This window comes from Neovison vison, chromosome 2, assembly GCF_020171115.1.
Source record: "Neovison vison isolate M4711 chromosome 2, ASM_NN_V1, whole genome shotgun sequence".
Classification (NCBI taxonomy): Eukaryota; Metazoa; Chordata; class Mammalia; order Carnivora; family Mustelidae; genus Neogale; species Neogale vison.
In genome coordinates, this window is record NC_058092.1 from 26671047 (window position 1) to 26682620 (window position 11574).

Consider the following 11574-nt stretch of genomic DNA (forward strand, 5'->3'; position numbering starts at 1 on the left):
CCTCCTGTCTGTCGTGATACCTCCTCTCCTCTCTTCTCCCTTTCCTCTTCGTCCACGTGGGCAGAGTCGTTGCCATGACACCGCGGGCAGGTGGGCGGCTCTGGCGGCAGCTCCGGCCCAACCCCCAAGCTCCGAGCCCAGGTGGGAGGGGAGCGGCGGCAGCGCCCCCGCCCCTGGTCCAGATGGAGAGGAGACCGGCAGAAGGCCCCCAGACACCTAAAACCTGCGAGGAACTCTAGCCCTGGCCTCTGGGGCAATGAGGCAACGCCGGCGCAAGCCTGGAGGTCTGGGGGAGGAACCCTCAAAGAGGATTTAAGGCCTCCACCGCCCCCACCCCAGGTCGGGGAGCCGCGCCGGGCGGGGCTGACCCACCACTCCCATTTCTTCCCTTTCTCAGCCGGCCCTCCTCCCAGCTTTCCCCGCGCCTCAAGTCTCTGTCCCTTCCCGCTAGCCGCCTATTGGCCCCGCCTGAGGTCTAACCTCAGTCCCTCACTGTGCTACGCGAGCGCGAGTCCCCATGTCTCTTGGGAGAGAGGATAACGGCCAAAGTTGAGACTCTAAGAGAGATTCCTCCCCAACCCCCAAACCCCTGGCCTGTGCTCTGGAAATCGTCTCCCTTTTCCGCGGGTACCCCCACACACCTGAATTCACATCACAGCCGGGGGGGGGGGGCACTCACTCCTGAGCCCATACTTGGCCAAGGCACCCACCCCCACCAGGAGTGAGGGCCCCTAATGGAGCAGGGAGAGGAAGAGAGGAGGGAAAATGCTGTCTGAACAGGCTGCCCTTCCTCCCTCCACATCCGGCCTCAGAAAGTCTGGACCACGCCTGAGCTCAAGGGCTCTGAGCACTCCTCTGGGGGTCCGCATGCCTCTGTCCCAGTGTACCTAAGTCTTCCTAAGACCCCTCCCACTGTTCAGGACGTTGTTCCCTAAGGCAGAAGCCCTGTATCACTGACCAAATGGAACCAGAGGGACCCCTACACGGCAGCCCTCTGCCGCCTAGCTGGCAGGGGTGGGCATAGGTGTGGTGGTGGTGCCAAGATCCAAAAGGATGGGAGAGTGGTCAGCCAAGGTTAGCTGGAGCCTGTCCAGCTTGCCCTGGAGTGTTCCTAACATACACACTGCACACACATAAAGACATTTTTACTTTCTTCCTTAGCCTTCTCCAGCTAAGACAAGAGATCTGGCTAAAAATCATACGTGTGCACACGTGTGCGTGAGAGTGCCCACGTTCCATCTCCTTTTCTCCACCTCCAGTGTTTGACATCAAAGCGGTCCTCCTCCTGAGTTCTCACCAAAGCTATGTCAGAGGGTTCCTCACTGGTCTCTTTGCCCCGCATCTTGGTCCAACCCCACCTGTTCTCCTCGTGCGCTGCTAGCCTCATCTACCTAAAAAGTGTTGATTTGACAAATACGTATTGAGTATGAGCGGAGCCACACGCTCCTCTGGACACAGGAGTAGAGCAGTGAACACGATGGACAAAGCCCCATTCTGAAGAAGTTCATTTTCTAGTACAGAACGTGTATTAGACTGTAGAGGACGTATATTCCCTACATACATCCCTGAGCACCACAGAATCTGATCAACCTTGGGCTCGACTCAAATATATTTAGTAATGGAGTGGGGTGAGGGGACAGAAAGACAAGGGGATATCTAAGACCATGGGTGAGGCCTCTCAAAAAAAAAAAAATGACTTTTGAGCAAAGATGAATAAAGTGAGAGAGCAAATCACATGGCTACCTGGGGGAAGAACATTTCAAGCTGAGGCAAAAATGAGTACAATGGCCTTGAGGGGGGACTGTGCTTACCATCTTTCTGGAACCAAAAGGAAGCCCTTGTAGGGGCTGCACCTGAGATCAGGGAGGTCACCGGAGGCTACTTCACACACAGCACTTCTGTGCCTCATGCCCCACTAAACATTCTGGATTTCCCTCTGAGATGAAAAGCCATTGGAAAGGCATGACTTCATCGTACTCAGGCTGCTTTTGCAGGGGAGAATCTGTGGAGGAGGGGCCGACAACGGTGGGAGTAGGGAGACCAGTTGGGCCATTTCCTGTCACTGAAACACCTTTTCCTGCAGTTGTCCACCCGGGGGACTCCTGTTCCAAATTCAAACTGTGGCTCAAAGGCCTCCTTTCCCATGGATCCTTTACCAAACCCCTCCTTTTCCGGCTCCAGAACTGACCAACCTCTCTATAGGTCCCCGCCACCCCCCAGTGAACACTTATGTCCTCCTACTTTCCTTAACACTCTCTTACTTGGTTGTAGGTCTTTTACCTTCTCTAGATCATAAGTTACCTGAGGTCGAGGACCATCCCCAGTGGCCAGCACACAATGTAGCAGATCACAGGCATAAAATAAACACTGGCTGAATGAATGGAGGCATTGGGTGAGGCACAGGTGGTAGAAAAGGGACAATTTGCAGACTCTTGTTAACATGTGAGTGGGTGAGTGAGGTCACAGGTGTGCGTTCACCAGTTGCCATCAGGCCAACATTAGCATATACCTACGTATTTCTGCACACTCCCTTCATATGTAGTTTGTTAGCCTGCATGACCTGTAGACAAGCCCTGTGTTGGTATATACATTCCTATGGATTCGTTCATGCGTGTACGTGTTAGAAAGTGCATTCATGTCAAGATAAACATATTAAAGCCTAGACAAATAATATTCATTGTACACATGTATCACCACATGCCCTGCCAGGTGTGAGACTCATATGCACATTTAGGCCTCTCTAATATTCCTGCTCCCTTCACCCATGAAGCTCCCCCTTGTTCTGCTTGATTCTTAAAGTGTTTGTCATCATGTTAACGTTTAAGTTCCCAGACCCTCTCCCCACATACGCTCCTCAGTACCATGGTATCTGATCAGCCTTGGGTTGGGTTCCCTCACTGCATTGTCCCCAAGGCCTGGATGGGTTTCTCCTCAGCAAATCCCCATCACATGGATGGCAGTGAGGAACCACTGGGTCCCTGTGACATGAGAATTTGAGACACCTCAGGAGGCTGCTTTCTGGAGAAGAGCCACAGGCATCAGAGTGGATCAAATTCAAGTGTGTGGGAAAACAGCTTTTGGACAGCTCCAATATTCAGCCCAAATCGCTCACTCTCTCTCTCTCATTCTTTCTCTCTGCCACATTAATTCACGTGACCTAGCTTATGGAGATATATTCACATGCTATTAATTCATGGGTGCACATATGTGTCCCCACAGACACGATCACATGTAAACACTCACCTATATGCATTGTTGGGTGAACACCCCAACACACACACGCGCGCGCGCACACACACACATACACACACATAGGTTTAATTAAGCCATTGCCTCCAAACTCCCATAAATACATGGACGCACACATAAAGTTATATGTATACATGTGACCACCTTCTACACAAAATCACAAATGTGTCTGAACACATTCACACAGCTTACTCATGCATATGTGTGTACATGTGCACAGTCACAGACAGACCCACTCGCAGGCAGCAATACACATGCATCTGCACCAGAATAGCAGAGCTATCCAGCCCCTCCCCTGGTTTCTATCCTGCGCACAAAGCCAGGAGTCCATATTCTTTCCAAGCGGCATCGCAAGTTTGCACTTTCTCTTTTTCTTGCCAGGCTCCCACTTCTCCATTTGGAAAGTTGTTCCTACTATCAATAGGATATGCCCCACTCCTGGACACACCCCATTCCCACCCACTCTCAGGAAAAAAAAAAAAAGTCATTCTAAAAATGGGCTGTTATCCCCTTGTCCCACGCCTGTAGTAACCAATATTTCCTCAGACAACCTGGGGCATCTGCAGCAACGAAACAGGTGCACCTTGGAATAAGTGCACTTCTTCTCCACCCAAGAGGCAACCCCCACCCCCGCCCCCCACACACATTTGCAAGTCTTTAATCCAACAAGGAGAAATCAAAAGAAAATATCAAGACCAGAGTTTTTCCTCCTAGTACCTCTGGGTATAGTCCACTGCTCCCAGGCTCCAAAACAGTTACCGGGGCACAGGAGGGAACAGTCAGAAAATTATCTCTGGGCCCTAAAACCTCCTGGAACGCCTCTCTTCTTCCCTAGAGGACAACTTCATGAGGTCCAGTGTACCCCTTCTATCCCAGCCCAAAGACCCTGAGGCTTAAAAAAAGAGGCCAGACCATAAGGCTTAAAAATGTAAAGGTGATGACCTTGGCTCAAGATAACAAAAGAAGCAAGGTTTAAAAGACAGAAGCTGGGCAGGGAGCAGAGAGGGGAACTGAAGACAACTCCCAGCAGGAAAGTGGCTGCTGGAACATTGGATCATGAAGAGCAGGACTCTCCAAGGGGCCAGGGACAGGGAGGTGGACATCCAGTATTCCATGTGGGGGTGGAGGGGTGACTGCTTCAGGCAGTAGCAGCTCCAAAGTAAAGTCTTATCAAAGCTGTTATATAACCAAAGGAGCTTAGTGGAGCACAAACACCTCCCCTCCCCAAACAGGCACCCACACCCACACCCACCACCTCCCAGCACCCACAGCATAGGAAAACTCAGCTCCTCCCCAGCAGCTAGAGGAGAGAAGAATCGTCTTCATGAGTTACATCAAAAACATGATGGGTGATGGGCTCCTTATTAACTAGAAGGAAACACCTGGGAAAGAATGAAGTGGCTTGGTTTGGGGTCCCCAGATACTTCCTCCTTTTCTTGAACTCCCTGCCACACCCAATTTTTGCCCAGCATCATCTGGAAATCCTCTCTGCTCTACCCTCAAGAAGGAACCCATTTGAATATTTGATTGTGCTCTTGGGATGGGAGGTGAAGCTGCCATCAACCCTTCCTGCCTGTTGTTCCCCACAGTCTCATCTGCATATCCTGACATTTGGCTCTCATCCCCCTGAGATGACAAGGGAAGGGACTGGGAGAAATAACTCCTTGCTCTATTCCCTTCAGAGTTACAAAGACAAAGCACAAGAATCCAGAAAATTAAGATGATTTTAGGTTAGTGAGGAAAAGATTTCCAAGGAAGCTGAAGATTGAAACCTAGACCCTATCCCCTAATTTGCAAGGCTTTTTTTTTTTTCTTCCCCAGATCTTCCTCTTTTCCCATTGCCCTGTCTCCACTAGCCTCCTCCTTCTCTGCTCCATGGCATTGAACAACCCCACCCACTCCTTGAATCCTTTGCTTGGAAATCTTCCTCCCCAACAAAAGTCTCTCCCAAATGCTGCTCTGAGCTGTGGCTTGGGTGGGCAGAGAATGAGACAGGCTTGCAGAATATTTCACTGTCCCTTGTCCTCAACTCCAAAGTATGCTGGACAGATGGCAGAGGGGTGCCACAAAGTCAATCAAATTGTCCTGAACTCCTGAGCCCTATCTACTCCAGGCCTAAATAGCAAAACCTAAACTCTCCTAATCCAGAACTGCCTTGAGCCTGAACTTGTGGGACCCAGTAGGAGAAAAGCTGGTGGCCGTACTCCTAAGCTTGTTGCACTAAAAACTATCCAGGAGAAGAGAGCTTACAGCCACATTCCTACCCCCACACTAACAGAAAGCTGATTGGGGAAAGGGGAGAGGGGGGAACTGAAACAGGAAAAGAGTTTTGTTTGTTTGTTTGTTTTCAAATACCACTAATAACTAACTGTGAGGCCTAAAGCCAGAAGGAGGATCCCAAAATCTATCTTTCCATCCAGGGACTCCGTCCTTGGAAAATGGGTCATCTGGGAGAATTTTTTCTAGTGAGCCCTCAGCACTGCCTAATCACATTTCCATCATCGGGTCCCAATGCAGCTCCATTCAAGACCCAAGACAGTTCGGAAGGAGCAAATCCCTGCAGTGTCCCGTTCAGCACTCGGGACAGCTCCCAGCGCCACTCCTGGCGCGACTGCCCTGGCGACACTGCCAGAAACCCAGGATGCCAGATTTACCCGACCACACACCGGTGCTCTTCAGAACAGAAGCCCCTCTCCCCTGCCCGTCCCACATTCGCGCCCATCCACCGGAGCACCTGGTGTTGCTCCCTTCCCTGTGTCCAAAGAGAGAAAAGAAACCCAGACACGAGGCTTCCCTGAGGGAGCCTAGAGAGAGGACCCCACCCACCTCCTTTAAGCCCAGAGCCTCTCAACGCCACTCACAGCTGGTCCTAAAAACCACTTTTCCTTCTTAACCAGCACCCCAAAGATAAGAGAAATACTCACGTGGGGGCTCCCAGCCCTGTAGGCAGATGTGGTGGGGGGAGGCAGAGAGAGGTAGCTCCCCACACCCTGATCTGAGCCCCCTTTCTGAAGGAGCCAGCTCCCATCTGGACTGGGGGGAGGAGAGACATGTGGAAGCACTGATTGAGGGGAGGGGAGAAGGGAAAGGGGAGGAGGCAGGAGCGGGGGACTGGAGGGTGGGGGTGTTGGGATGGGGGCAAGGGAATCCTTTTTAATTTCATTCTCTCCCCATGTCTATCAGCCCTGCAGGCTCAGCTCTTTAATATTTACACATAGAAAGAGGAGAGGATGAGAAAGAACAGAGAGTGGGGGGCGGGAGGGAGAGCAGGGGATACCTGAGCTCAAAGGACACAGAGGCAGGGGCCTTCAGGAGCTAGATGCTTGAGCCCCTCACATCATTCCCAGCCCACTCCCATTCTGAGCTCTTGACTGGAAGGAAGAAGGAACCCTGGTACCATTCTGTCCCTTTGTTAACAAGACACTTTGAAGCTGCCTCAGAAAAAGATCAGATCCCCACCCACATACCTGGACACCCCCACAAACCCAGATTGCTTGGGTGCCTTATGTGCAGATGGTAGAGGCAGTATTCATGCACAAGCATGTTCTGGTGCTTGGAAGTATGTTTACATGTGGGTTGCTGTGTAAAAGCACATGAACATGTCAGCTAGCATGTACAGGTCTATACAAGTATGTTCTGGATATATTCACCGTAACAGCCCCTGCAATCATACACAAACTTATGTAATCAAATGTGCAAATCAGCCCCTAAGGGACCTACCCCTAGCTCTCAAGCTGTAACCCAAGGACAAGGCCTTCCACTGCCCCCACACACACCCTTATTTGTCGGCCCCTCCCTCACAGCCTCACTTTTTCTTTCTGTGACATGGGGAGAAGGGCTGGTGGGAGGGCATGCTGCATCTGAGCCCAGGGACTTGACAAGTTATTAGCAACAATGAGCTGGCAGCTCGTTACCATAACGATGGTGCCACTGCCTCACCCCAGCTCAAACCCAGACTCCCCAGACAGCAGGAGGCCCGCTGAGCCAGCAGTCTTCAGACTGGGGGGGGGGGGGCAGGTGGGTAAAGAAGGAATCAAGACATAATGCTTGTATAGTGGAGGGTACACAGCTGTTCTTCCAACTCCCACTGAGATAACACGTTGAATCCACCAAGTGGGAATAAAATCAGACTCTGGAAAGGTTTCCTGACTGTGGAGATGTATAATACACTAGAAAGAGTCTATAGAAGCCCCTCTAGACAAAAGGTTCTGTTGTCATTTTCCTCCTTCGTCCCCTCACTCCAAGAACTTCTTCTACTGATCTTAGTGAATTAAAAGGAAAAAAACCACAAGATAGAAGACCCCTCTCTGAATTTCAGTGTTCCCATCTGTAAAATGGGGACAATTATCTCATCATTTACCCTAGACTCCTGGAAGTTTAATTAGAAAGGGTTTAAGGGCAATTACAGACCCTTCCAAACCCAGAAAAGCCCCAGAAGTTTCTTCACCCAACGGGAACCCATGAAATAAGGAATTGTCAGTCCAGCTAGAGGCAAAATGCATCAGAAACTGGGTGGGATGAAGGAAAATGGAGCTCAGCCAGCTCAAGCCCCAACAAAAGCTGGAGAGAGATGATGTGAGATGCCAGGCAGCAGCTGAAAGCAGGCACTGCCCAGAAGAAAGGCTGGGAGTCTGGCCTTTAGCAGCTCCAACCCCTCACTGGCAGAAATCAAGACAAACCCATGGCTTAGTCAGTGGTGGGTATGGTTATGAATCCCCATCCCCAATAACATCTAGCTCTCTCTTTTAAAAGGGTCCCAGGTTAAAGGATTTAGAGGCTTAGGCTTATTGAGTCTTTGATTCTTCTCCTCAAATCCCCTCTTCTCAGCTCTGATGGGCATGGATGGAGGCGGGGGTGTGGGGTGGGAGTTCCAGGAATGGAAAGTAACATGGAGGGTTGGAAAGTTCCTGGGCTAAGACTAGCCAGGAGCACACAAGTTTGCTGTGTGACCTTGGGCAAGTCCCCTCCCTTCTCTGGACTTCAGTGTCCTCACTTTATAATTAAAGGATTAGGCCAAGTCAATTCTAAGATTCCTCTCCTATACACAAGCTCACTCCTTGGACGTGAGCCCCCTGGCATAAAATGCAGTGGGCACTGCCTGCTAGATCAGTGGGGCAGTGGGGGTGGGGTTGCAGGGTTTTTATCTGACGCTGTTCATCCTATGTTCATGTTCCTTTTAGAAACACCTGCCACCCTAGCCCTCCCAGCTCCCTTTTTAGACCCTGATTCACTGCCAACTCACGAAGCCTCTCTCCCTTCCCTCCCTCCTCTCTTCTCCCCCTCTCTCCCTTTTAGGCCTTGGCAGCTGGGTGCAGAAGTAGCCCCAGCACTCAGGAAAAGCTGGGTGGAAGTGGGAGATCAGTGCCCCCAGGGTCAGAGAGAACACACCAGGGAGTACCACTCTTTAACCTTGGCTCAGCCCAACTCTGAATCACCCAAAGACCTGGGTTGGAGTCTTTCTGTCTTGCTGATGAGCCAGGGTGAAATCATGAGAAACACAATTTCCCTCTTGAGCCTCAACATCCTCATCTGTACATTGGCGTTATATTAAGTTGAACTACATGAAATTGCTGTTTTGGTAGGTAAAAAAGAAAAACAGTTGAATACTGGCAATTTCATATACCTTACCCTGTCCTGCTTGCTTCTGAGGCTACTGGGGCGATAAGAAAGAGGTGAGAGTGGAGTATTTTTCAAAAGCCATGGACTGATACAAGGGCATTGTCTTCTTACTATTATTACTTCAAAGAGCTTTAGCCCAGACCCACCTGGAGCCCAGGGACTGAACAAATGACCCAGAACTTGGAAATTTAGGACTTGGAAGTCTGGGAGACAGCCACCTGCTCTGATGACTAACAGCAGGACAGAAGCTTGCACCTGGCCTCCTCAGCTACTGGCACTAAAGGGCCCTTGGTGAACATTACTGGGATGACACAAGTTCCTAGGCCCCAAGAAGCAGCACACACACTCCAGCTCACCCCTGGCCCTACTACCACCAGGGGCCCCAGCAGGCAGGAAGCACACAGGAATAGCATCACAGAGGGTACCCCTGGAGGTAGGTGAAGGTGAGGATCAAGGTGGGGAGATCAATGCAGATTTTGCCTGAGTTGGGGGTGAGGAGTCCCCAGGGAGGAGGGATGATCTGACTTCAGAAAGTCTGATCTCCCTGTCCCTTGCCTCCGGGACCACCACCAGGAATCCCCTGGGGGGAAGGAGGGACAAAGCCCAGGTGTCAGTGATTCAGAGTGAACCCTGTGCTCAGATACATTCTCACACAGCCAACACACACACACACACACACAACACACACACACACACACACACACAGAGGCCACAGATACCTGGACCCACTCACAGTCACACTGACCCACACACATCCTATTCACACACACACACACTCACAGAGACATACACAGGCACATACGGTGACAACACACACACTAATTCACACACATGTCTACAGATACATTCACAGTAACACACTCCATACTCACACTGCGTACACCCACTGACACGCACACACTCACCCACAATGACACACGCACACACTGCATACACTCACTGGCATACACAATCACCCAGAGACCCACACGGTGACACACTCACACACTCATCACAGGCACAGTGACACGCACTCACACTCACACACCTGCAAAGGAAACTTCTCTCCGGATCTCCCCAGCACCATCACTTCCCCCCACAAACCGGCTGGCTACTCCCTCCCAAAACCGAGCCTCCAGCCCCGGCCAAAACTGGGCCGGGGCTGGCCGACCCCCGCGGCTCTACCCCGGAGAGCCGGTCCGTGCTCCGCCTGGTCCCCCCGCGGGTGCTCCGGGTCAGGCCGGGGGCCGCCAGGCCGGGGCGGGGGCGGGGTCGGGGGGCGGCGGAGGAGGCCCAGGTCCCCCCGCTCCTCCCGGGGCCCGGAGCCGAGGCCGCGGGAGCCCGGGGCGTGGGCGGCGCCGGGGCCGCATCCAGGCCGAGGCTGGGGGGCGCTGCAGAGGGCGCCGCGAGCGCGGCCCCGTCCCCACCCCTCCCCGCGGCTTACCTGGCCCGGCTCGGGCTCCGGCCGGGTTACATGGTGCCGGCGGCCCGGGCCGGGGGCGCTGCGGCGGCGGGCGGGCGGCCAGGGACGGGGCCCGGCACTGCGGAGCCCCCAGCGGAGGGGCCGCGCCGGCTGCGGAGCCCCGAGCGAGCGCCGAGCGGCAGCGGGCGCGGGAGCGGGAGGCGGCCAAGCCACGGAGGCTGGATTTCCCGGGGACCAGGAAGGGGAGGCGGGGGGATCCCGCCCGCGCGCTCCGCCCCCGCCCCCGCCCCCGCGCAGGGCTGCCGAGCCCGGAGCCCGGGAGAGGGAGGGGGACCGAGCTCCCTGCCCCCGCACCGGACCCAGTAGGGCCGAGGTCGCAGCCGGCCGACGGCCGCCGGGGTCTCCGAGGAGCGCCCGCTGGGCTGAGCGATAGCGCTGGGGAGGCCCAGCTCCGGGGTGCCAACCAGCTCCCCTCCCCGGGGACCACTAGGTCCGCGTCCGCCGGACCCAGGAACAGGCGCACGGTGTCACGACCACGCACAGCCGGACCTGGGCACAGGGACCCAAGCCCAGCGGCAGGCGGTTGGGGAGACAGTCGCACAGCCTCACAGGCACGGGCTCGCGCCCACCGAGGCACAGTCACACCCTGAATGTCACACACAGCGCCCTATACACATCCCCTTAGGAGACTCTTCGGGTTTTCCCGGTCAGCTACCCGACTTCGGCTCCTGGCCTGGGTTCAAGGAGCCCCCTTTCTCTGCCCCAGCTCCCGCCAGAGTGGGTCGCTGTGCCTGGCCTCAGAGCCACAGACAGGAGTCCCCCACCCACAGTCCGCAGAGCCCAGGCATTCCCAGTGTGGAGGGAGAACCCCGCTATACCTGCCGACTTTGCTGGGGCCCCCACCCGTACCCACTGTGCCCGCCCACCTCTAGGCCCTGAGCCAGGGGTTGTGCCATGGCGGGGGCGGGGTTGGTGGGAAAGGGAAAGGGGACTGTCCGAAGCACAGCCCGAGGCTGCAGAGCCAGGACACAAGCTGCAGGAGCCAGGAGAGGCGGAGGAAAGCTGACTGCAGCAGTTCCTGGCTGGAATCCGTCTTGGCGCCCAAAGCGATGCTGTAATGGTTGGGGGGGGGGGGCGCGTTGGGGAAGCCGCAGGGGGAGGGGCTGAAAATGGAGGGGAAAGGGCTGGTCCTGGATTCTGATTTTCCAGGGTGGGTGTGAGGGAACATTGCCTCAGGCGCTGAAAGTTGGGGTGGAGAGGAGGGTATCCTTAAAGCCCTCTTTCCTCCTCCACGTTTTCTGGTC

The 11574-nt window shown here is 54.1% G+C and overlaps 1 protein-coding gene across 2 annotated transcripts in view; it reads right to left on the minus strand.

Moving 5' to 3' along the window:
- Positions 1-10341, minus strand: part of DLGAP3 (DLG associated protein 3) — a 61733-nt gene extending 51392 nt beyond the window's left edge. Inside the window, exons 1-2 of one of the 2 annotated variants that reach the window (XM_044237765.1) lie at positions 6527-6770; positions 6174-6282 (exon numbers count right to left, since the gene is read on the minus strand). The gene's annotated coding sequence lies outside the window, so the exon portion shown is untranslated. Of the gene's footprint in view, positions 1-6173; positions 6283-6526; positions 6771-10291 lie in introns of those variants that run through there. The other variant, XM_044237766.1, reaches the window with a different exon arrangement.
- Between the last annotated feature and the right edge of the window lie 1233 nt (positions 10342-11574).